This window comes from Sardina pilchardus, chromosome 4 (assembly GCF_963854185.1).
Source record: "Sardina pilchardus chromosome 4, fSarPil1.1, whole genome shotgun sequence".
Taxonomy (NCBI): Eukaryota; Metazoa; Chordata; class Actinopteri; order Clupeiformes; family Clupeidae; genus Sardina; species Sardina pilchardus.
Window position 1 is genome coordinate 2692520 of NC_084997.1, and position 27384 is coordinate 2719903.

The 27384-nt window shown below is 41.1% G+C and overlaps 1 protein-coding gene and 2 long non-coding RNA genes across 5 annotated transcripts in view; all 3 read left to right on the top strand.

The window, feature by feature from the left end:
* Positions 1-1878: 1878 nt before the first annotated feature.
* LOC134078074 (uncharacterized) lies at positions 1879-5023 on the top strand. The gene is made up of 5 exons (XR_009938820.1): positions 1879-2129; positions 2884-2949; positions 3389-3466; positions 4066-4141; positions 4485-5023. It is a non-coding gene; the product is annotated as an uncharacterized LOC134078074 (long non-coding RNA).
* A 3976-nt stretch (positions 5024-8999) lies between these two features.
* Positions 9000-11544, top strand: LOC134077718 (uncharacterized). The gene is made up of 6 exons (XR_009938737.1): positions 9000-9156; positions 9352-9404; positions 9642-9754; positions 9962-10031; positions 10129-10188; positions 11169-11544. It is a non-coding gene; the product is annotated as an uncharacterized LOC134077718 (long non-coding RNA).
* Positions 11545-26658: 15114 nt separating this feature from the next.
* Positions 26659-27384, top strand: part of akap11 (A kinase (PRKA) anchor protein 11) — a 58967-nt gene continuing 58241 nt past the window's right edge. For 2 of the 3 annotated variants that reach the window (XM_062533725.1, XM_062533727.1), the window contains exon 1: positions 26729-27127. The gene's annotated coding sequence lies outside the window, so the exon portion shown is untranslated. The other variant, XM_062533726.1, reaches the window with a different exon arrangement.

A 27384-nucleotide genomic window follows, 5' to 3' on the forward strand; every position in this document is an offset into this window, starting at 1 on the left:
TGAGGAACAAAGAGATCGTTACTGTGTGTGGATAAGCGGCAAAGGCGGTTTGTCTGCACCTGACTTTGGGGAAGAGGTTCTATGTTAAGTTTTGCCAGGGCCATTCGAATGCTTCCTGCCAGAGTGGTATTGACCGCTGATGATTCAGCATCATCCTCTGACTCCCTGCCACTCTCTGCAGTAGGAGAGTGGAAGGTGACATGGTCATCTGGGAAAGAAAAATCTCTGCCCACAGAAAACAAACTATCAGTGGCAGCAAGTGAAACAGTATCTTCCTCTCTTTGCATAGGAGAGGTAGGTGGGACAGACTGTGAGGCAGGTAGAGGGGCCTCATCATCTACCTGAGAGTCAGGCTGTGATATATGCTGTGAGTGCATACCAAGAAGTATCTCTCTTATTTGTGCAACACTCTCCGTCAACTGATCTACCCTGTGTGTCAGCTCCTGTGAACGCTTTGGCTTTTTAACTTTAGCCTGTGACACAGGACGCATAGCCGCTGGGCGCTTAGCTGCGCACTTCTGAGCAGGGGGAGAGGAGAGAAGGCAGTCCTCTTTCCCATCAATGCCTGCTAATCGAGCCTGCCGTTGTTGTATGGAGAGCAGACTACAATGTACACATGGATCAGTCATAGCCTCTTTGAGATGATTAACACCTAGGCAGCTGGGACAGCGGTCATGTGGATCCTCCAATTCCATGGGTGTACCACACAGAACACACCAGGCCATACTTACCAATTGCAATGCTAAGCAATACACAATAAGCTATATGTGCTAGCGAGGGAGCACACAAGATTGTTTCAATCCACTAATTCAATCATTCAATGCTTCAGTGCTGGGGGCAGAGCACTTTGCACGTATGAGGTAGAAAACAAGAGACTCCGTGTGTTTATCGTGTTTAATATCTCTACGCTGCACCGGGGAATGGGGGCAGGTAGACGTGATTTGTGACTATTCTCCCGTAACAACCTCTGCGCTACAGCACCGGTGACTGGGTGCTTGCGCGTTGCTCGTGGTGCTAGACCGGTGGAGAGGTCTGCCGCACCGTACTGAATCAGTTTATGTCAAGCCGTCGGGTATGATCCAAAACTGCGTGATGCGCCGGGGAATGGGCGCAAACACACGCAAAGAGAGAGTGAATTGCTGCTAGTATGATGTAGCCAACCAATGCCGGTGTGTGGGCATTGGACTGTGGCCAAGAAAGCTAGTCTACACCGAAGTGGTAACTTACCTTTCTTAACTAGCTTTTCTAATTAGCAGCTAACTGTAATCCGTAATAAGATGTATCTGAACGAATGAGCTGTGGAGCCAGCTGGTGGAGAGAGAACTCCGTAAAATAGCTGTGTCGCATCCACGTCTACTCTCGGCAGAGTCGAGAAAGCGAAAGGCAATGATAGACGTGCGTACTACTGTTTTATCATTTGGGGCACGTCCTACGTCACGAGTGACAACTTGGGTATAAAATTCTCGGCAAGAGATGCGGCGAGCGCAAGGGGATTTCACACAGTGTAAACTGCGCCATCTGGCGGTCTGGAGACAAGGAAGTAGAACAAACCACCGATGCTATCTGCCGCAAAACAGGGCGCTGAAACGCAAACGCCAGGCAGGGGTTTAGTTATCCCCAGCATGTCTACTAGGCAAAAGGCTGGATGTAACGTTGTCGTCAAAATACAAAAACGTATAATCGCATACACACACAAATAAAGCTAACTGTAGGCTTTAGCGTTCAACAAAACAAACTGACACACTGGGATAGTCACAAAACAAGCTAGCTAGACAACAAACGATCCAACCTAGGGAAAGGGCTCACTTCCAGCCTCTAAACACGTTAGAAACACGTCTTCCCAGACAGCACGTTCAGTCTTGCCGACGTCGGCAATTGGAGGGCACCAGCGGCAAAGGATCGGCAGGGTTTTTTCCTCATGCACATAAAATAAAACGTGTCAGTTTAGGTGGGCAAATCATCGGCGGGACGAGTCTACCCGACAGCGCAGATTGGAGATCGGCGGAGGAACCGTGAAGAACCATTTAGCCGATCCCGCTTCTTTTTTTTTTTTTAAATGCTGCCTGCTGCCGACGAGTATGAGAAGTCCGTTCGTTGGTCCACATCAAGCTGGCTGTGTAAGCACGAAGGTACGTTGAGCTTGTGTAAAATCCGTATGTCGCAAATGATATGATGATTTAATATATGATATGATATGATAGCAGCTATGATAGCCTATATCATATTTGGTAAAATGCATAATACGGTGTAGATTAACCTTTTGAAGATAATAACGTTAGCAGCTAACGGTTACACAAGACGTTTCTCAAACTATCTGGTTAGCTGCTAACTGCTAACTTACATGTATATATATGGCTAACTTAGGATAACACGTAAGTAAACTCATTGTAGAAGTGTTTTAAATCAGATATTGTATCCTATGACGTCTGTTGTGGCTATAAAATGCTTTAACGGGATGTGTTTTTAGCAAACGTCAGGTAGGTAGCTAGCGCTAGCGTTAGCGTTAGCGCAAGCATAATTATCTTGCCACTTTGCTGGCCGTACACAGCGAAATAACCGGAAGTAGAGCGGACGCCGCCTGCAGAGATGGAAAACTCCAGCCATGTATTGGTTCCACCTGTGCACTTATCACAGGTGATCTCATTAATTAGCTGCTGTAGCTGAAGACTTGTGGTAATTACAATCAGCTGGTTTAAGTGAATGGTTGGCATAGATATGATATTGGTAGGACTTTTATTTTCTGAAGCTGGACTTTTTCACCTCTGCATGTCTGTGAGTGCTTGACTAATAAGTAAACGTGTAAGTTTCTTTATATGTGATGCATTGGGTTAGCTCTGGATGATGATGTGCTTTGTGTAAAGGCTCTTTTTCTGTATTTCCTAGTGCCACAAGATGATTGGCAGCAAGAGTCAACCAGTGATGAAAGGGATGCGCTCAACTGAATACAAGGTAATTAACAAAATTGTCACACAGACACTCGCGGTTACATGACCAGTCCAGTCTAGTCATCTAGTCTATTCTGCAATCTGACTAGTTGTCTTAGTCTAAAACTATACAGTCAAGTTAGTTTGACCTGAGAGCATGGTGGCTAGTTAGCAGGTCTCTTTAGATTAAAGACAATATTTCTACAATTAATTAATACTATAATATGTATTCTGCCTGTTTCGGTTTTAATATGGGTTGGAAGAAAAGTCTCTCTCTCTCTCTCTCTCTCTCTCTCTCTCTCTCTCTCTCTCTCTCTGTTCTTTGATGTAGGCTGGGCTGTGCAGAGTGCAAAAAGGCTGCCCTCATTCATACGGTCATTCTGACTGAATCTGATATGATCTGATACTGATTACCTGAAAATCATTTATCTTTGTTTTAACCGTTTTAATCTTTGTGTTTCAAGTGTCTGTGAACACAAACATGCAGCAGAGTCGTGAAACCCCTCAATCCCGTCCAGGCCTTCCAAACAGGACTCCTCTAAGTAAGACATATTTTAGTGTATGATGTGTTTTAAGTGTCTATACTTCGTTCACACCAAGAACGATAATGATAACGATAAAAGCGTCCACACAGGCCAACGATAAGAAAAGTCACTCATGTTAATGAATGTGATGGCTAGAATATTATGGGTTCTGATTGGCTGTTAGTTTTCTATCGTTCTCAAAATCGCTCTGAAAGTGATCAACAACGATATCGTTCTTGATGTCGTTATCGTTATAGTTTATGTGTGAACGTTGTCATTCATATTAACGAGAGCGATATTTATTTATAGTTATCGTTCTTGGTGTGAATGGGCCTTTAGTCTGTGTTATGGTAGGCTAGAGGCTGACACAGATGGGACTTGGTAGTCACTAGAGTAGCTAGCAGCCTGTTTTGTTTTTAATTTGGGTAGGAAGAAAAGTGTGTGTGTCTGTCTCTCTCTCTCTCTGCCGGTTCTTTGATGTAGGCTAGGCTGAGCAAAAAGTGCAAAAAGGCTGCCCTCATTCATACAGTCATTCTGACTGAATCTGATATGATCTAATACTAATTACCTGAAAGAATCAATCTTTGTTTTAACCGTTTTAATCTTTGTGTTTCAAGTGTCTGTGAACACACACGCAGCATGGTTGTGAAACCCTTCAATCCCATCCAGGCCTTCCACACAGGACCCCTCTAAGTAAGACATATTTTAGTATATGATGTGTTTTCATGTGTCTATACTGTGTTATGGTAGGCTAGAGGCTGAGACGGAGATTGCACTTGGTAGTCACTTTTGGTCACACACACACACACACACACACACACACACAGTTCTATTAAAAAACAAGACATTTCATACTATGTATTTTTGTTAACCTCTATGGTCAAAGATCAGAAAGTGCTAGATCAGTTCCTGCTGGATGCACAGGTATTTTTGGCAGGTTCTCTCTGCTGTTGTCAGTAAACTACTGTATTATGCGCATTGCTTGTTAATTATGTGTTGTCTAATTTTGTGTATTTTCTTCCTGTACTTTCCCCAGCTGTTGAAAGGCTGAGCAGGTTGGACTCCAGCTGAAAATGGACTATGTAAAACAACTCCAAAAAACAATGCACAATACACCTTCATTTTGACAATAGGCCTATTTCATATTTTATAGCTGATTCTGGTTATTTTCTAATAATCTTCTTTACACTAGATTTAAATGTAATGTAAATTAATGACATATCTAGCTTCTGTTTAATACAAACACAACAGCTGCATGTACACTATACTGGCCATCCCCAAACTTCCCACAAAGTTGGGAGCATGGAATTGTCCATAGTCACGTCTGCAGTCGTCTACATTAAGTCGAATCCACCTATTGATTGACTGACTGACTGACTGGCTGTTTTATTTTAAACTGACAGACTATTTGAAGGGATTTGTTATTTTTGTTGTATTTGTCAATGTGATTAGGTGAGTGTTGAAATAAATGTGAATTAAATAAATGAGTTGAGTATTGAAATAAATGTTTTGATATTTTGCAAAGACCAAGTAAAATAAATGTCCAAGGTCATCTCCAGATGCCCTCCTATTTTGTTATTTCTCTCATTCAACCATCAAACTTGATGTCACTCATCCATTCTTGTTTTCTGTTAGACTGGCATTCCCAGGTTGCCAGTAGCCTAAACGGGCTTTGCTTACTTCTCAACTAGCTCCCGTCAAATTGTTAAGGAAGCCGTGTCACGTTATTAGTGGAATATCACATAACTGTTGTTGATAAGCTACACCAGTGTTTTTCAACCTTTTTCGAGCCAAGGCACACTTTTGTCATTGAAAAAATCCCGAGGCACACCACCAGCCGAAAATTTTAAATAAAATGAAATTTTATGGAAAATGAGATTAAATAAAAATCTGTAGCCCGCATTAACGATATCAAGTCATTCTTGTCAAAGTGTCTTGAATAGGAATCAAATGAACACAAAGAAAATGATGTCTATTCACTCTTTTTTAGACCACTTATAATAATATGATAAACTTATGATAATTTCCCACGGCACACCTAACAATGTGTCACGGCACACTAGTGTGCCACGGCACAGTGGTTGAAAAACACTGAGCTACACAATAGGAAACGTGTGAACACGATCTGAAAGCAGCTAGCCTAAGCAAATCAATAAGACCTAATATAACGGTGGGATCCTAGTAGAGTGGCGGAAAGCATTCAAACGTCTCGCTCCTTTTGACTTAACTTTGGAAGGGCTGATTTTCGAGAGACGTAGCCGAAGATCAGCTGTTCCAGTGTTAAGTCAATGGGAGAGCGGCGTCCGAATGCTTTCCGCCACTCTAGTGGGACCACGCCGCATAGGTCATGATAATATCGGGTTTAGGTGGGCTCACGGTCGGCAATCATTCTAATGCCGACATCTTCCCAACATCTTGCCGATTAGCAACCGATCTGCATAGGACATCGCGCCGAGGCATTTTATGTCGGCGCAGGCACACCGCCCCGACGTCGGCAAGAGCTAAATTGCTGTCTGGGTTATGTCAAACTAAACAAGCCAGCACTTTGACCATAGACTCCATATTAAGTCATGACTCCGACGATATATCACGATCATAATGCGTTTATAAGCTGCTAACAACCACAGCGGGTCTGTTACACGATGTCCCTTTCTACTCACCCTGAAGCTAGCTGATGTTCACCGTCTCAGGGCAGATAATGCAGTTCAAGTTCAATTTCTGAGTTCAAATCGCAGAAATAGCTGTCCATAGTACGAGGTATCCGTGGAATATCCATCCGTGCAAAATCCATCAGTGCAATATCCATCAGCATCCACAACGAACAAATCTGCCAACTCTGCACTTGCCTACAATACACGGCAAAACTTCTCCGTGCACTCGGGTATAAGTGCAGATCTTAGCAAGCGATTTCCTTGTCGGTCAGTACGTGGTGGCACAAATACAATAGCTGAATGCTTAACAATAAACATAGCCTTAACTCGACAAAGGCGTCTGCCAAATCCCATAACCATAATTCAAAACAGCTGTGACATTTTGATCAGATTATGCAGCATGCCTATTCTGCTTACTGCACATTAAGGCTATTATACATCAGTATTCCTTATTGACTAGCTGGAATTATTTTTTCCCCTTTCATCCTATGTTTAAAGCAGGCATACGTGGGCATATAATTGGGCTACGTTTTTTTTTTTTTTAATATAGCCTATAGGACTGCACGTTGAACAGGTAGGCTAGGATGAAAAGTTTGAGAACCAGTTTCAAGAATAGCCATCAAACTGCTATATGATGACGAAATTGATCATCTGTATTTTATTCTCTCTACCCCCTGCCTTGTCAACAAAATTATTCTAGTCGTGATTTCTGTTTAATCCTGCATAATGTTGTATTATAGCGTTTATCGGCGCAAAGTGACTATAGGCGTGCGTCTGATTGTGTCAACGTTTTTTCTTAACCTAAGGGGTGCTGGGGCCTGAAACTGATCGTCCCCCATCTGGTGATAGTCAGACACTACATGCCTGTCCATCAGATGCTCAAAATGTGTAACCCATGACATTAAAATAGCTCATTTTCGTGAGTATATCATATGTTGCAGCTGTTGCTTCTGAGGCCCTACCATGCCAGTGACGTCATTGGAATTGAGCGTTCTAATACTAACAAACGCATTTTTTTTTTGTGTTGCTTAAAAAAGGCTATGTATTGAATTTTTTTATTCAAATTTTTAGTGCAATTTAGTTGTAATTGTGATAACCAACAAGTCTTCAACGTTAATTATTTCAGTTCAGTTCATCTTTAAGGGTAATAGTACACTACTGTTTATGTCTTTGAAAAAACGGCATGTCTGATATAAGACGAAAAATCATCCCCTCCGAATCAGATAATATGGGTAAATGATACATTTTCTGAATCCTTAGGGTCATGCCAGTATTTCAGTGTTTGGATTTTGTTCATCTGATGCTCCCAGGTGCCACAGGATTAAAAGACAAAAGATGGCAGGGAAATGGTAGGGAAATGTGTGTGATTAAAGGTTTGAAGAGCTCCAGGATTGGCTGTACTTATCCAAAATGTTCACAAAAGGATTTAAATGAAAGCTCAGAGTCTCCCCTTTAAAATTATACCAAACATAACAAAATAAAATATTTCACTGTTCTGCTTGATTTATACGCATTATTTCTTCAACCTTAGTTTACATTATGTGTCATAACTCAAAACAGCTACTCTTGTCAGATGGCCATCATACATCATTGAAAAGCTGCACTGTAAAAAATATCCGTAGCTTTCACGGTGAAAAACTGTAAAATTGCAACAGTCAAGAACCGTAAACTCAGAAAAGGTTGAAAAAAATTTTTACAACATGGAAACACCGTTAATTTTGAATATACATGGAAACACCGTAAATTATTAATATACCTTGCAAAACTATATATATTACGGTATTTTGCTGTAGAAAATACTATGATGCCGTATTAGGGCCATTTATTTTTTTTAAAGGGTGGGTTGTGATGTTGGGGCCTACATGGTTAACCCAGATAAAATACACATGTGCAAGGTTATAGAGTATATTTTTCTGTGTCACTGTGGAGTCTATTGAGGATTATTATTTTTTAATATTTAAATTGTATTTAAATTATTATTTTAGTTGACACTTGTCAGTGTCCATCATTCTGTTAGTCCAGAGTTTATATGGGCACTACCGTCATTAGACATTATCTGGCACTACATGGGTATCATGTTAGGGTTAGTGACTGTAAAAAATAGTTAGTATCCAGAGACGGCATCAACTTGCGCCTTTCGAGTTCGCATTTGACGTCATTACGTCGTCCTACGTCTCTCTGGAATGAAGTCGCCGGAGAACAATGGCTGCCTGTGAACGGCGGTCTGACTTTGTCGAAAGCCAAGGTAAGAGACAATGTAAGATGCAGTTTGTCTGAAGAGTTGCCCAGCATTTGTAACTTAAAAAAAACATTCCTGTCGTCCATGTTTAAACTTAACGTTTGTGCTGAGGGTTAACGAGGTGTCGGGGGATTCCCGCATTAACGTTACTAACGTCAGAACTAGCAGATGTAGCCTGGTTCTAGCTAGTAAAGTTAGCGAACTAGCTAGCAACGTTTAGCACGCCATGTCAAAGCTGACCAAACTCATTTTCTGTTAAATGTTGGGATTCGCCCGTCATGATTGAATTAGTGAATATAAGCGTTGGTCATGTTTTACTTTTCTGTGAGAGAATGGGTTGACGAAGCTAGCCGACTGTGAAGTTTCTGCTAGCCCGCTAGCATAACATTAGCTGCTAATGGTTAGCACCGTCAATCTCGTGTCTCGTGTGTTTAGCAACAGCCAACGAACTTTTCTGTTGGAAGTTAGCATTCGCCCCCACCCTCACTACGTTCATTTGAACTTCAAACGTTGACGTTCGTTTTGACAAAACGGGTGAATATAACAACCGCGTGTCAGGTTTTAGCTTGCCATTTGCACTCATTGTTGTTGTTGTTTTTAATGTGTTAACGTCCTTATTTCCCCCCCCATAAGGTTATCAAGGAGGCCTACCTTACACTGACAGACTTTGACAAGATTTGGGAAAGATTCTTGAAAGTCTTTTAATGAATGCCCCATTCAAGCTTTACTCAAAAGACTACTATCTTTCAAGAATCTTTCCCAAATCTTGTCAAAGTCTGTCAGCATAAGGTAACCTTAATCAGGATTTCTGGAGCAAGGTAAGGTTCTAAATTATATGAATATCTACAATTAAAATTTGATATATTTTTCTATTTTCCAGTCAAATTATCAATAATTCTAAGAGGTGAAACAATGCATTTTCGACAGCAACCAGTAATGTAGAGGTGTAGGCTATAGCCAGGTATTATAACATCTTAAACATTTTAAAATGATCTATAAAAGTTTTCTTGCAGGAAGCTTAAAGAAACATTCCATGACAAATTGATTGATTGGTGCCATGTCTGAGGTAAGTATCAAGTACATGTAGCACCACAGTCAAAGGTTTGGAGACGCATAGACATTTTCATTCCACTCTATTAAAGACAGAATACCAACTGATATCATTTGCATTGCTTTTTTACTCAGGGCAGCAGTTTTCCGAATACATTCTGTGCTCTTTTTGTTCCTTCCTCTCTAGTGATATCAACTTGCTCGGTCATATTGTTTACATTTTACCTCTATTACCTACTGTCTCCCTCTTTAGAGAATGGGAACGGAAGTCAGCGGCGCAGTGCATTATGGGACAAAAAGGGCATTTTCCTCCATTAGGTGACCTGACGATCGTGGGCACGGACGTTACATCCAACAACACAACAGGTTCGTCCCATGATGTGTGAAAAACAGTGTTAGAAATGTAGTTAGCAATGTTTTACAATGTTTACAATGATACAGCATTGGCAGCAGCGTACAAGTGGCCTCACTATGTATCCCAGACGCCACCGCGGCGCAACCTCGAACACGTCCGCCACGTCACATTCCCATTCTCAATCAGCCCTAATGTCCCCTATTAATCCCCTCTTCCAGCAAAACAACCTGCTCACATCTGAAGGAGGTGCAGTAGGACACACAGTAGGCTTGTTGGTCCATCATGCCGGTAAGAGTCAACAGAATGCATTTTACATTTTACAGGCAATAATACTGTTAAAGGGATTTTTGGTGCGTGTTAACATTGTCTCATCCTTATGCTGCAGTTCAACCCCATTTCCTCAGTTGATCAACCTTCAAGTTTGCAGAGACATCATATAGAAATGGTAAGATTTTGCTGTTGCGTTGACTGGATATGTAGTATGTATTTAAAATGTTCAGCCTCTCCCTTTTCCTCAACCTTTTTTGTTACCCCCACCCACTGAAACCTTTTTTTTTGCATGCTCTGGCCATGCTGAATGCGACTTAATGTGACATTGTTTCAAAAGCCATTTATTTGAAATACATTGGAAAATTATGGACAGTCCGTGGGATGGAGGAAGTTGGATATTTGTAGTTGTGCTGTTGAGCCTGCAGTATCGTTGCTTAAAAGTGTCCATAGAATTATGGTATTTTTCCTATTTAAAACATGACTCTTCTATAGTAACAAAGTGTACAAAAACCGACAGAAAATTAATTTGTGATTTTCTAATCCTTATGGCATGGAACTATTCTCTCATTCATTCAGTGACTTCGAGTTCTTGATCTTCAAATTTTAACTTCTTGTATTATTTCATTATTACGCTGGAATGAGGGTATAGTTCCATTCCCTATTGAATTAGAAACCGCCACATTTCTTTTTCTGCCCTTTTTTGAACACTTTGTTACAACAGAAGTCCTATAGATACATGTCACACCAGATGTGCTATATGTTGGTGGTTATGTCTTTATTTCTAAATTTAATTTGGAACAATTGTTTTCATAACCCCCCCCCCCCCAGAAGTCTTCATCTAAAGCAGGCGTATCGAACACATCATAGTAGAGTGACATGCTATGCATGCAGAACTGGCCGTATTGCATTGTGGAGGCGCAATTATTTTTATCTTCAATAAAATCCAAAAACTACTTTCAGGCTAAATAAACCACTATTGTAATTTTCAAACTTTTTGTGACATGAAATGATATGAAGGGTTGAGGCCCTTATCAACAGGGCTATTTTCAACCTTCTGAGTTTGCAGGTCTACACTGAGCTTCATGATAAATTAATGAATTGCTTTTATTCGCTCATTGTAGATGTAGTGACTTAATGGTGACTTTGTTCTCTCAGCTCTCTCCCTATGCTGGTGTTCCTGATCCATGCAGTGGTGTCAGAAAGGGTTGATGTAGCTCCTAAGCTCCTTCTAGCCTGGATGGATTTTTGATGTCCAGAACTCACCTTTTTTGATTTCGCAAGCCACAGAAAGGCAACACCTTTGTGACATCTCTATGGTTTGTGCACCTGGGCTTTTCCATGCCAAAAGACTGTTGAAATCTTTGGACTTTTGCCCTAATCACTATGTAGGAATGGACACATTCCTGGTAATTATCAACACCTTATGTTTACTGATGGGACAAAGAAAACTGTAATTTCTAAGAATAAAATTGTTGGATTTTTATACTAAATAATGTTAATTGTGTTTTTATTTATTACCGTATTTATTACGGTAAAATTTTGGCAACCACAGCTGCCAGTATTTTACCGTAAAATTGAGCCGCTGGTTTTTCACCGTAAAAATAGCAGTGATGTTCAACCGTATTTATTACGGTAAAATTTTGGCTACCACAGCTGCCAGTATTTTACCGTAAATTGAGCAGCTAGTTTTTCACCGTAAAAATAACGGTTAAGTTCAACCGTATTTATTACGGTAAAATTTTGGCAACCACAGCTGCCAGTATTTTACCGTAAAATTAACAGATTTTTTTTTACAGTGTGAGATTCCAGGCTTTCAGAAAAGGTATGGTAGCCTTTGCCACTTTTTCGGTAACGACCAACCCCTCTGGCTCACAGACTAATTACAGCAGACTGCTGGTGGCGGTACCTTTATATTCATGTTGCTGACATTCAGTTGAAAAGTAGTTATGTACTGTATATGCTTCCAAAATGTAACTCATTTTGTTATGCTTGTATGATTACAGATGCTGTGAGAGAGTTATGCCCTGTGCCGCGGCTTCTGATTCAGTACAGCAGTTCAACCAGCCCAGCAAACAGGAAAAGCTCAAGGAGGTGTCTTAACTGTCAGCATCCCTACCCGAAAAGATCAGGCTACTGTTATGTCCAACTAAGAAAAACAATGGTCTGGTATGAAGGTTATCTGTGTTTTGAAACATAAATATTCATTAAATAATAATAAAAATGTTTGACACTATTTATGGTTGCATTTCATTTTACTTTATTATCTGTTTAATGTATTTATTGTCTACAATGACTTATTTCATTGAGCATTGAGGTGCCGGTGACAAGTGTCTACTATTGTTTAGGAATTGCATGAAGGAGTTAAAGTTTGTAACTGATTAATAACTTGTAGGCTGTAGTTGAATTCATGTACTGTAAAACCCATATTCTAATGCTTACTGTTTCACACATTGAAGGTATTTGGCTGTAAAACCACAAGGTGCTTTACATGATAGATTTTGACTTAATCATTTATTGAATTGAATGTATGAAGTCATATGTCATATTGGTTGATACAAAACATACTTTATGTAGCCTAGTACTATCTATGTTGGCCAGTAAGATTAGGCTATACAGTGTACTTATGTAGTAGTGGCTAGTTTTGGCCATAATAAGATAAATCAGCTGGGATATAGGCCAGATGAACTGCTTCATGAACGGGTCCTAAACGGATCCGGGAGGATGATAAACGCCTCCGAAATGAATCCGCGGCGGATGCGCTGTTTAATTCGCGGGTCCGAAATGAATCCGCTCCGGATGCACGTCCATTTCGCGGGTTCAAAACGGACCCGTAACGGATAAGCTGGTTCAAGCGCGGATGCGGATAGAGTCCGCCACGGAGTCTGGTCGGACCCGTGATGCGTAACCGCTTCGGACCCGCCGCGGTGTGCAAGTGGACGCAGTTTCGGACCCGTTTCGCGGATCCGCCACGGAGTCAATTTGCTGTCTGGGTCACGTTAAAACAGATACAATGCAGCTTCGCCGGAAATAGAAAACCGTCTCGGTGTCATGGCGACCCCCATAGTTGGGCTGCGGAATATCGTGGATACCCCCCGGTATGTGTGCGCGTTCTCGTTTCTCCCCCAAATAACTCACGGTTGGAATAAAAAAGATGCGAAAAATAGCGTCTTGCAGACAAAGTGAACAACCGCTTTTGATACTGTATTGCATGATTATTTCTGCTACATAGCGGCAGTAGGGGAGCGCCTGGACGAATGAAACGGAGGACAAATGAAACATTGCGATTTTCTCCTAAGCCGTTCAAAATTGAAACGTCAAAATTTGTCACCAAGCACAGCACGCAAGCCTTGCCAGACCAGGGAAAAATCATGTTGATATGTCACACTGATCTTGAGTTAGACCCGACAAAGCGTTTTGACGTGCGCCAAGTAAATGTTCTATTACGCCGATTTTTTCAAATATCAAGTTGTATTTATGGCGTCATGTAATGCTATCATGTTCAAACAATAGATGAATTGGTAGTGTAACTTATCCTACTGTATGCAATGTCAAAGTTAGTCAGTTTAGGAGAAAAACGGGTTTTGCTGCGAGAAGTCACTGTCGGGACAAATGAAACATGACGTCGTCTTCCGGTTGACCTTGTATTTTTAAACAAATATGTTAGGCTGATCAAGTGCTCGTCACTCAACATGACTTAAATCTGTGAAATAATTAAGTTTCAGTATATTAATGATACAGGTACAGTATATAGATATAGCTATGACTCCCACCGACCTCATTAGTCCAAATGTGCATTTGAATGCAGCAAATATTATTTGATAAACTTAAATATTGCGAGAATTCTCCTAAAAATTTAACAGCACTTACAAAACATGTCCCTTGACAGGTATATTACATGAAAACGTGAATAATGTTTACAGTTTCTTTAGATTTGATAATGTTTCATTTGTCCTACCCCAGCGTTTAAACTGTCCCTGCCACTCGGGACATTTGAAACAAATGACCACTTCTGTTCAAACTTAAATTACACCACAATCGTCATACATATCCTACCAAATATCACAAGATTTTAAGAGACCACATATGTGAGTTGCTGATCACACAAATTTTTTTTTTATTTTTGTAACGTCGTCTTTGAAAACAACGTTTAACCGAAAATTGTTTCATCCGTCCAGGCGCTCCCCTAGGTGTGGCAGATCAACTGAATGCAAATTTACGTATGCACCCACGTGTGAGAGCTTCCTTGTGTCGGCACTCGGCACGCAACGTAAGACAGCGCTTTGCCACCGCAAAGATGCACAAAGTATTGAATTGAATTGAATTGAATGCCTTTATTGTCATTGTACTTTGCAATACAAAGTGTGCGCTACTCCACTGGGTGCACACATAGGCCTACAATAAATAATCATTATAAGACATAAAAACACACAAACACATATAAAACACAATAAAAGAGTAAACAGAGCAATAGATAGTGCAAATATAAAAGTGCAAGAAGTGACACTAGGTGGCTGGGTTTAGCTATATTGTTTGTTTAGGGAGACTATTGCATTTGGAAATAAGCTATTTTTAAATCTTGTGGTACTGGATTGTATGGACCTAACGCCTACCAGAGGGTAACAGTTGAAACAAATGGTGGCCAGGATGAGTATTGTCCTTGATGATGTTCTTGGCTCTTGAAAGAGTGCGACTGAGTGCAATATCTGACAGGGGGGGCGGGGGGGGGCAACCAATGATTTTTTCTGCATTTTTTATGATTCTCTGTAAAGATTTTTTGTCAGCTGTAGAACATGCAGCAAACCATACAGAGATGCCGCATGACAGGATGCTCTCGATGATGGACCTGTAAAATGACACTAACAGCTTCACATTCAAGTTGTTTTTCCTCAGTATCCTGAGGAAGTGAAGGCGCTGCTGAGCTTTTTTGATAATGGCTGTGGTATTAGTTGCCCAGGAGAAACAGTCTGTGATGTGGATGCCCAGAAATTTGAATGAGTTGACTCTCTCCACACACTCACCATTTATGAGGAGAGGTTGGGGGGGGGGGGGGGGTCAATTATGAGTTATTTTGTTTTTGTGGTATTTAGGATGAGGTTATTGGCAGAGCACCACTCAAAGAGGTTCTGCACTTCCTGTCTGTCAGACTCGTCCCCGCCTGTTATAAGACCTACTATGGTAGTGTCATCTGCAAACTTTATGATAGAGTTTGTGGGGAATGTTGGTAGGCAGTCAAATGTGTATAGTGAATAGAGAAGAGGGCTCAGCACACAGCCCAGAGGTGAGCCGGTGCTGAGTGTGATGGTGGAAGAGAGGTGGGGGCCAATTCGCACAGTCTGTGGACGGTTTGACAAAAAGTTTTTTATCCAGCTGCAGGTGGGTGAGGGGAGTCCGAGGGTCAGCAGTTTGTTGATCAGGATGTCGGGGATGATTGTGTTAAAGGCGGAGCTATAATCCACAAAAAGCATCCTGACGTAGCTGTTTCTCTGTTCAAGATGGCTCAGGGCAGCGTGTAGGGTTATAGATAGGGCATCATCTGTGGATCTATTTGGCCTGTATGCAAACTGATGATTGTCCAAGGAGTGAGGGAGACTGGCTTGCACGTGCTTGAGTACCAGTCTCTCAAAGCACTTCATTATGACAGGGGTAAGGGCCACGGGTCTGTAGTCTGCTAGACTGTTTGATGATGATTTCTTGGGTATGGGGATGATGGTTGCTGATTTCAGAGAGGATGGGACAATGGCCTGAGCGAGAGATAAGTTGAAAATGGTGGTAAAGACAGCAGAGAGTTCATTACAACATGCTCTAAGTAGCCTACCTTCCCAGGTACTCCATCAGGGCCAGCAGCCTTCCTGGGATTCACTGCTTTGAGAACCTGTCTCACTTCGTGTTGTTGGACAGTGAGAACAGGAGTGTCAGTGACCTCAGGGGGCGATAAAGCAGTATGTAATAGGGCTGCAACGATTCGTCGAGTTACTCGAGTAACTCGATTATGAAAATTCCTCGAGGCAAAACATCTGCCTCGAAGCCTCGTTAAATTCCTATGGAAGCACACCAGCGCGTCATACATTCTGAATTTAGTTGGCGCGATGGCGACAGAGGTGTGTGACGGGGCGAGTAGCCACCGTCACGGCAGTGAGCTGCCATCATTATGTGTGTTGTCTATGTCGGGTTGCAATGCATGTATATGTTTGTTGAATGTGTCTATGTTTCCCGTTTATCCTTCTACCGTTTATAATTATCAGTCATACAAGTCATTCATCAGACCCTTCCCCGTTTCTCCCGTAGCTGTTATATGTAGGCCTAGGCCTACAAATGATCAAACACCATGGCGAGGCGTAGGCTAATACACCTAACATCAAAACTCCCGACAGTTTAAAACATTCACCCCTTCAATCACATTACGTCTGTTAAAATGATCACACAACGTCTTGTCATAAATGTTCCGTTTATTTAGTTTCAAAGAATTATCACGTCGTTAGGCTATCAAGTTGTCACGTGTTTGTCCTACCCGATGTCCACAGTCTCCCGGTGTCGCGTCTTCAGTCTGTTTGTATAGGAGTGAATGCGTCTTTTTAAAAAACATTTTGGGACTTCCTGGGAGTTCGTTATTGTAAATGAATTGTAATTCATAGTTCCCACTAGTTCCTTGCATTTTCTAGTTCTTTGGAATGTTGTTTTGGGCTGTTCTAAGCTTATTTATATTTATTGTCTGCAACCACCATAGCCTATTGCTTGGTCCAATTTGAGGGGGTGCGTTCAGGAGTATTTAAATTGGTTTGTTCAGTCTGATAGGGGGGTGCTTGCTGTTGAGACGTAAGTCTTACGATACTCTGCTATTTTATTGACTTGTTCAATTAGTCTGTGTAGTTGATTGTTATTTTTGAGCCTTGATTGAATTCATATTGTTTTGACTGTCAAGTTAGTTTATTTGGTTTAGCAAAAGTATTTATTTTGATATTTTTACTTTTGTTACAATTTCTTTATTTTTGCCCTTTGGGCCTTAATTGGGAAAAATAAATACCCATCCTCATTCATCCTTTTTCTGAGTTGCTAATTCCATCAACCTCACACCGCTCCGACCACACCTACCCTGGCCTTTACTATTTAAGTTTGTATTTACAGTTTTACATGTTATCCATGTTTTACAATAAGTTGATTTAACTGTATTGTACTGTAATTATTGTCACTGGCACTTAAATGGGTTTAGTTTTGGAGCCATATTTTGGATTTGGAATGAATTCCTCGTTATGCATGATTTGTTTTGGTTGTTTAAAAACACATTTTTTTTATCAGATTCATCGATTAATCGATCGATAAAGTGCTAGATTAATCGATTACAAAAAGAATCGATAGCTGCAGCCCTAGTAGGCCTATGTAGGCCTAATATGTAATCTATCTATTAATGCAAGGAACGTCTGTCTGTGTGTCATTCTGTCTGTCTGTGTGTTCCACGCATAACTCTCGAACCGCTCATCCGACTGACCTAAAATTTGACACAGGTATTGCTAATGACATGCGTGAGTGCAGTGCGAAGTTTGGTCGTTGTTGGACAACAAATGACAAAGATATCGTTAAATTAAGCGAAATACAACTCTACCGCAATCCCACAATTCTACCGCTCGCCGCACCACTCCTCACTCTCACTTACTCCAGCATTTAAAAAGCCCATTTCGCTGACAAACCCACGTGTTGCCATTCATGGAAATTATGATGTCTCACGTAAACAACGGACCGTTTCAAGATTGTTCATGTTGGATAAACCTGCTGAGTCCAACACACATGCACCCATGTTGGTAAGCAGGCTGTCAAAGTCACGTAACATTGCATTGGCTACTCATCAACAACTGCGGTTGCCTAGCGCTTCATAGCACTGTGGCCATGGCATAGACGGGCCATGCATGTGGTACGCTTTAGGCTATAATTTCCCAACAACAGCAAAAACGCACAGGTATGTAATGTGTATAATAGCCATTAGCTGCAACTCAAACGCCTTTCCCCTTCACTTTTTTTTACTTTGCAAAGAGAGTAAAAAGCTCTAACTGCACGGGCCTGATTCTACATCATCTAACATGATCTACCTGCATCAACGTCATTGGGCACACATTTCTTGGGAAACATTGTTTGCACGGGCACTGCACTAGTATGTCTTAAAAGCCGAATTAGTTGAAAACACCTTCGAAAAATGTCCCCCTCCACTTCCAATCAACTACTAGAGCAGGCTATTCATCAAACATCCGTCAAAAAAGAAGCAAACAACGAGTAGGCCTAGGCTATGTTATTAATTATAAGGCCACCATAATTTAAATTACATCCATATGGTATTAAGCAGACATTCTGCTGTGTTTTGCGAGTAGATGCAAGTAGCAAATAATATATAAATGGAAAACAGTTCTTTAAAAAAAATCACATGGAGGTCTGATTTGAATGACAGCTAGCTGAACCAATCAGGTAATGTAATTACCATTAGAATCAACTTAGCTTGGCTCTTAGCCTGGGGCCGGTTTCACTAATCTAGACTGTGACTATAACTAAGACTAAGGGTATAGTCAGACTTAGCATAGACGTCTAAATAATATGTTGTACAAAGCAGTTAAGACACCGACTATCCTAAGTAGGACTAGATGCAAAGAATTGTGGGTAATCTGGTTATTTTAAGACTCTTTTCAAAACAAAAAACATGGCCGACCGAGTGGACACTAACCACTTAGCTTTTACTCACTCAGAGAAACTGTGCATTTTGGAGGAGCTTAACACGTATAAAGACTTTTTTTGTGTCATGCATAGTGGCTAGTGTGGTTATCGTTGCTGGCTAACGTAACAGATACATATTTTGCTCCCGTCTTGTCCTAGCAGCTACCCATGTTCTATCCCACTTTACCTATCGAGGCAGCGTAACGTTAGCTGGCTAGGAAGCTACGTTACTTCCACCAACCTACCAGTCCGCATGCTCTTTTAATGTGTGCATAACACGTTTGAGGTCGTTTACATTTTATTCGTAGGCAGGAACATACATTGTTGCCTTAATCTAGCCAGGTTAGTTTAAAGCAGACGCTGTTGACTCATAGGACTGAAGCCCTACATTAGCTAGCCATGCTAGCCTGCTTTCAAATGGATAAGCTGACGTAATTTAGCACCTTTTCTGTTGTTATCATGGTGATATAGCCCTTTAGACCCACGTTAGCCTGGGGGTGAGGTGTCTATTTTTTTAAGTCTAAAATGAGATAGTCTTAACTTTTGTGAAACTGGCTTACTTGCATTAGACTGATCTATAAAGAAATATAAGTCCTATCTAAGCCATAGACCAGTCTAAACTACCTTAGTGAAACCGGCCCCTGGTCTGGAGCAGGCTAGCTCCACAGAATAAATCACCATGGTAACTTATACCATAACATATCCTGCTGCCCCCTATCCCGCTTTTGTGCAACTGGATCACGGATAAATTGAGCCAGGGGGGTATTCCATCAACGCAGCTAACCGTAAATCGCGGCTAACTTTGATAAGCCTCGCTAATTTTAGAGAGAGTTCAGTTCCATTACTCCCGCTAACAGGAATCTCAGCTGAGTTGCTGGGGTAACATATGCTTCTGAACTAACCTGGTCGGTGGCAGGCTAACTGCCGAGCTAAATTTATCTGTGTTGCAAAAAAACCCACCAGTCGGAAAACGAGTCCCAAAAGTTGGTTCCGTCAACCTGTGCTTTCGTCACCTGTAGCCTACAACTTAAAAAGTAGAAGGAGAAACTTTTTTCCCGACAGTGTTGCAATCATTGATTAAGGCTACCTATTCGCTAGTTTCAAAGAATTTCTGAAAATTATGCAACTTACATTGTTTGAACTTGATCTGTGTGTGGTACAAGGAATCTTGCGTCTCTGCACATAGGAAGTCTCTCGTGGTGTCATGCGCAGCGTGACAGGACATCAACCGAAATATGTTTGGCGTGTTCTCGGGTTCGGTTCCCATGCGATGAATTTATATTGGCTATGTTAACACATGAATATTGCCATGTTTAGTTATAGGCCTACTCTTTAATGAAATGCATCACTATTGATAAAGGGTCATGTATGCTACAGTAGCTTGTTCAGTGACAGTAGGCAGGCTGTCAGTGGGCTATACGATGAGGCAGCTTATTAAAGGCTTTAATAATTAAAACCGCTTCATATAGTCTATTGATTAGGCCTATAGTTTCGGATATCAAACCAACTGTATTACACAAATTAAATTAGGCCTATGAAATGACATTGAAAGCCAAATTGCATTTCAGATAATTATATTTCACAAACACTTTGGCAGAACTATATGCTTATGGGAGACAATAGGTTTTCTCCCAATACTCCCAGGACAATACTAATTTATTTTATGACCACCGAAAAAATATTTTAGAATGAACCCTTTTAATCTACAAACGTTATCAATGTTGAATAGCTACCAAAGTTGTTTTGAGTTTAAATAGCCTACTTATTCACTCGTTTTGTTCAGAGTGAAGACAATCAAAGTCCCAATTCAAACCATCATAATTACTGTTTAGCGATTTACAGTAGGCCTACGATTTCGTTATTCTCCTTTTTAGGCAACTACTGTATCTAGGCTATTTTTTTCTCTCGTGTTCAATTTGATTACTTCCGATGAAAATCCTGTAGATGGCGCTTGTAAATCGAACTGAAATCTTCTAGTTTGCCTTAATTTTACGACATGTATCCTTTTTTCGTCAATCTATGATTTTGGTCTACTTTTCTACCTCGTGCACGAGCAGACATGAAGCTGATTTTAGCCTCGTTTGAATAAACGAGGGCAAGATGCAGCTAACTTGAGTTAATGAAACGGCTTTAGCTTCAAGTGGAAGTCTACACTAGTTCAAGCCAGGCTATTTCTGTTGAGCGCCGCCTTGTTTAGCGAGGTTGATGGAATACCCCCCAGGGGGGTATTCCATCAAGCGAGCTAACCGTAAATCGCGGCTAACTTTGATAAGCCTCGCTAATTTTAGAGAGAGTTCGGTTCCATTACTCCCGCTAACAGGAATCTCAGCTGAGTTGCTGGGGTAACATATGCTTCTGAACTAACCTGGTCGGTGGCAGGCTAACTGCAGAGCTAAATTAATCTGTGTTGCAAAAAAAAAAACACCAGTCGGAAAACGAGTCCCAAACCATTGGTTCCGTCAACCTGTGCTTTCGTCACCTGTAGCCTACAACTTAAAAAATAGAAGGAGAAACTTTTTTCCGACAGTGTTGCAAGCATTGATTAAGGCTACCTATTCGCTAGTTTCAAAGAATTTCTGAAAATTATGCAACTTACATTGTTTGAACTTGATCTGTGTGTGGTCCAAGGAATCTTGCGGCTCTACACAAAGTACAACTTTCGTGGTGTCATGCCCAGCGTGACAGGATACCAGCCGTGATATGCTTTGCGTGTTCTCGGGTTCGGTTCCCATGCGATGAATTTACATAGACTATGTTAGCACATTAATATTGCCATGTTTAGTTATACTCTTTAATGAAAGGCATCACTATTGATAAAGGGTCATGTACAGTAGGCTAGCTTGTTCAGTGACAGTAGGCAGGCTGTCAGTGGGCTATAGGCTACGATGAGGCAAGCCAGCCTGCCTATGTAAAGGCTATAATAATTAAAACCGCTTCATATAGTCTATTGATTAGGCCTATAGTTCAGATATCAGACCAACTGTATTACACAAATTAAATATGAAATGATATTGAAAGCCAATATTGCATTTCAGATAATTATATTTCACAAACACTTTGGCAGAACTAATAGGCCTACTTATGGGAGACAATAGGTTTTCTCCCAATACTCCCAGGACAATAGTAATTTATTTTATGACCACCGAAAAAATATTTTAGAGTGAACCCTTTTAATAGAACGTAGGTTAGGCTATCTTTAATGTTGAATAGCTGCCAAAGTTGTTTTGAGTTTAAATAGCCTAGGCTACTTATTCACTCGTTTTGTTCAGAGTGAAGACAGTCAAAGTCCCAATTCAAACCATCATAATTACTGTTTAGCGATTTACAGTAGGCCTACGATTTCGTTATTCTCCTTTTTAGGCAACTACTGTATCTATTTTTTTTTCTCTCGTGTTCAATTTGATTAGGCCTACTTCCGATGAAAATCCTGTAGATGGCGCTTAAATCGAACTGAAATCTTCTAGTTTGCCTTAATTTTACGACATGTATCGTCTTTTCGTCAATCTATGGTTTTGGTCTACTTTTCTACCTCGTGCACGAGCAGACATGAAGCTGATTTTAGCCTCGTTTGAATAAACGAGGGCAAGATGCAGCTAACTTGAGTTAATGGAACGGCTTTAGCTTCAAGTGGAAGTCTACACTAGTTCAAGCCAGGCTATTTCTGTTGAGCGCCGCCTTGTTTAGCGAGGTTGATGGAATACCCCCCAGGATGACCAAGATATCCCGGCTTAATCCCTTATCCTAGTTTTGTGTAATAGGCCCCAGTTCAGTAAAGACGAATACATCCAATCTTTATGTTTATTTCTGTATTGATATATATATATATATATATATATATATACTGTATATATATATATATATATATATATATATATAACACACACACACACACACACCACAAGTGTGTTTACATACAGCAATAACATCAGTTCAGTAAAGACTAGGTGCGGTGAAATGGCATCATCTGGTGGTCATACAATAGACCCACTTTTAGGCCAAAAGTGCAGGAGAAGTGTCTGATAATTGAAACACACCGTCCTTCATTTGGCAGCGCGCTTTATTTGTTGTGTTGTGTCATGCTGCCATCTAGTGGTTATGGAATATTTAATACCCATTTTTTTTTTAACCATTATTTAAGCTGCGCCTTGACAATCTGCTTAAAGTCGTTTGGGTGGTCCATGTAATAAATTGTGTTTTTTTTTTTTCATACTTCGTTACTTTATGAATGGTGGTGTATTATTACCAGGGCTGCCAAGTCTCACGCTTTGAGCGTGACAGTCACGCAATTTGACCCATTCTCACACCACACGCCATACTTGACATTTCTCATGCAAAATATTTCCCCATTCAGTGCACTATATATTTTTTTTTTCATGATGATAAACTTTGGTCATTAGTTCGAGCTCTGATTGACTGACAGCAATAACCAATCCATCAGTCCTTTGTGCTTAAATCTCACCAACCACAGAAGGCATCACGCAAAAACAAATCAGAAGCAACGTAGCCTAAAGGAGCTTGTGCTGAAAAACACCCGCCACCGGTTGGCTAGTATGCCAAAGGCATTCTCTACTACCCTTCGAGCTCTGGACAGTCTATAGTTAAATAGCTGTTGTTCCTCGGTGAGGCCTCTTCTTGCGTATGGCTTCATGATGTATGCCTTCAGTGGGAATGCTTCATCCGCTACTAGGTAGTATGGTATAATTGTGTCTGAGCCTGGTAGAGGAGAAGATGGATTGACTCTTCAAGTGTGCAGCCCCTGAATACACCTCCATCTGATACTCTACCATTGCATCCTATGTCGACGTACAGAAATTTGTAGTCACTGTCTATAAGGGCCATAAGAACAATCAAATTAAAATGTTTATAGTTATAGTACAGTGAACCACTGTTTGGTGGAGGCCTGATGGCAACATGTTTCCCATCCAGAGCGCCCAGACAGTGGGGAAACTGCCAGCTCTTCTGAAATCCTTCGGCAACCTTCAGCCACTCTGTTGTTTTATTGGGGCTCTGAAATAAGAAATATTAAATTGCTAATGTTATTATTTCAACAGGAGAGTTCATCTGATCTTCCAGAAGACAATGAAACTGCTGATGAGGGTAACAGCTTCAATGACCCAACAGACGCAACAGAAGACATTGAAGAGGAAGACCCTTCAAACCATCTAAACCCTCCACCCTCAAACTCAACTACTCCTCGACCTAAGCCAAGAAAGAGGTCAGCCCAAGATCCTGCCCAAGAAAAGGACATGCAGATTCTGGAAGCGATAAATGCCACACTGCGCTCTCTCAGTGAGAGCGCAGCTGTGAGACCACGTGACCATATCACAACATACTGTCAATATAGAGAAGTGTGGTGCTTACCTTAAGATATTTCTCAGAGAGGACTTGATATATGGCAGCACAAGTCTCAGGGATGATTGCTCGGATGGTTGAGCAACCAATCCGAAACTGGTATGACAGACTTTGGAATGTTTCACCTGTTAAACAAAAAGGTTATAGCCTACACAATTTATACAGCCATGCTCACCAGGAGAGATGCAGTCTCTGAAATTCGTATTTTTCCTATTTATCAGGGGTGTTAACATTATATGCTCAAAATTGCTCAAAAGCCTGGGGCGCAAAGCGTGAAAAGTTTGCAAAGGCTGGAGTGTCTTCGGACCTCAGCTCCCTGCACAAGTTTGGGTAAGCCCCCTGGTTTTGATGTCGTAAAAGCCATGGTTTACACCACATTCTCCTCCTGAATCTTCGCATTTGTTGGCGATCCTGTATACGCCTAGTAGCTCTATAAGCCAGCCAGACCAACACCACTTTCATTACATTAATCAAAGTAGGCATATCCATTATAAAACTATAAGTAGCCTAGGAAAGTAATTAGTAGTCTAGATAGCAGCCACCTTTGACCTTGACAGTTATGTCAGTTGATGTTTGGGCAGTGTAGAATGCACACCTGAACATTTGAACATTCTAAAGACTTTTGCCAACAGTTACAGACTTTAGAATGTTGGTGTTTGTTGGCACTTGTTTGGGCAGTGTGCAAGCTGCTTAAGGCGGGTCTTGGCGCCTGTAACTTGCCTTTCAAACACAACAGCGCCGACTCTGACAATTAGATTTAAAACTAGTTTTTGTTCACTGTTGATTCGCTGTTTCTCCTTGATTTTCCAAGTTAACGTTAAGGCTGCTAAGTCTATCATTGTCCTATAGCCTACTTGTTGCAGAGCTGGATAACATTTATTTGCCTCTTTCTTGATTAGTTCACACTTGAAAAATCGACTCTAATCGGAGCTGCCAAATGTCACGCTTTTGAGTGTGACAGTCAAAAATGTTTTCGCGACGAGCTCTCACGCTTGCCATTTTCTGAAACTTGGCAGCCCTAGGTACCATTTTAAATGTCATTACTCTGACATTTGTGACCCTGTAAAGTGGAACCAGTCGTTTCGGTAAAATGTAATAAATTAAGGTATTGTGTTCACGTGAACGGCCATTAACTAAGCTTTCCAACGATATGTATATCGAGGGTATTACACAAACTACCGCATCCAAAATTGAGGGTTCTCCTGTCACAATATGACAGAAGAGGAGAAATCACCTTATTAAGCGGCACGTGCACAATGGGAATGACAGCAAATTTGTTGAATCTTCGCCGGGTTTAACAGTCAAAACGTATGTTTTTCCGTGAAATGCGTTCACGATATGAAACTGTAGACTATATACAGTCAAATTATGCGAGAACGTGAAATTCAACATTTTAACCCGGAAGTTTGTTATTGTTGATTTTCTCAAAACAATGTTGTGCGCAAAACGACTGATTTCGCTTTGAATGGTCACATTTAAGAAATAACGGCTGCCATTTTTCGTGACGCCAGGTCAATGGGGAATTCCATTGAACATGGGTCACGGATAATGTTTTTGTTCTCCCTTAAGTTTCTCCACGTTGCGTCAATAACATTTTGAAATTCTTGCTGCATATGTCGGACAAAAATGTAGGTTATTATCAAAGTGAAATGGTTGCTGGCATATGTCAGCTGTAGGGCTCGGGATCATGACGTGAAAACTTTGCGGGCGCAGCCATATTGGCAGCTTCACTCCTTAGTTTAGCCTACTATGGATTTACTCCCGCCTATTAGTGTGTTCCTGTTACTTAGTTTTAGTATGTTGCTGTGTAGTGGGGTGTAACAGTGGCCCACGATCGCAAGAGGAAAATAATTAATCGCTACTATATTTCTGCTCCTTGTCTTCTGCATCTGAATGAATGGATATTACGTTCGGTGCGCTACCAATAGGCCTATGTCGGCGATATTCCTAGAAGGCGTATGCCCGAGTCCTATAGACAGATTTCCTGTTTACTAACAAAACTAGATGCGTGCGCACCCATGGGGCAGAAGACGCCGAATGGCCGGTCTTAACGTTATAAAGTTAACCTAATAACCAGCTGCTGTAAGCTATAATCGGCATTTTTTTGTATGCCACTGTTGTCTAAATGATGATAACATCTCATTTATGAGCTTATTTCAGAGTTTGTCGTTCGTTTTCATTATTTATAAAACATCGTCTTTTTGGCGGTTTTGGTGGTTTCTGGCAAATATATGCATTACTTTACATTCCTGAACATTCTCTAACCATCGTCATTTCGAATAGTGCTGTTTTCGGCACTAAAATTCATTTTAATCTTTTCACGGAGAGCAGCTGCTTAATGCTGTTCATGGTGCTTTCTGCCCCTTGTGTGCGCGCGCATGTTTTCGAGAAATCTATGTATTGACGTTTTCATTAGAAATGGTCAATCGGAATCAATGGGAGTCATTGGGGAACCTTAATACTTTTAATAGCGGTGCCCAAGGAAGTTTTCTCCGGATGACGTGACGGCGATGACAAAACGTGTCGTTGAATTGGGTGCGATCGTTAACTCTGTGGTTGATTCAACCCAGTGAATGACTTAGTACGATGACTCGATTGCTTTGGTCTATGTGTCTTGTTTTGAAGAAATGATCAGACAACACTGTCTGTCAGTTTACGGTAAGAATGACTGATCTATGTGCCGTGGATTGTCTCTTACGACACGAATAATTGAAACATATCTTGCTCTTGTTGCGGAAGTTAGGCCAATGGACAGGAGGGAATGCACGTTAGCCAGCTAGCTAGAAGCAGCTATCAGCAGCTTCCATTAACGTCGGCTGGTTAGGTAACGTCTGGTAACGTAACTGCGACGTAGAGTGCAGTGAAACCCACCACACAGACGAAAGGAAATTATATCAAGCTTTTCAGTGTGGAACGTTTTTTGACTGTGAGTCTTGGGAAACTTAAGAGTGACCTTAATATTCCCACTCTGATCATCTTGGACAAAACAACCCATCACCTGACATCTCCAGCTGTCCCTGTTGACAAAAAGGCCAACACTGACCAGAAATGCATTGGATGGAATTGGTGTGGTAGGTTGCATTGGCTCCATGATAACGTTATACCCTCAGAATAACAGTAGGCCATTAAGAAGTGCGAGCTGCTAGGCCGCACTAAATATCTCCATACTTACGAATGAACGTACGTAGCAGCAAAGTTATGTCGGAGCGATGGGAAATCGTGCTGTAATTGTTGTGTCAGGGATGTCATAATCATCTCTACCCTAGAACCGGTAGCCTACATGCAACATTAACGTAACAGGTTAGCGGTATGCTAATAGTTGCGTTAA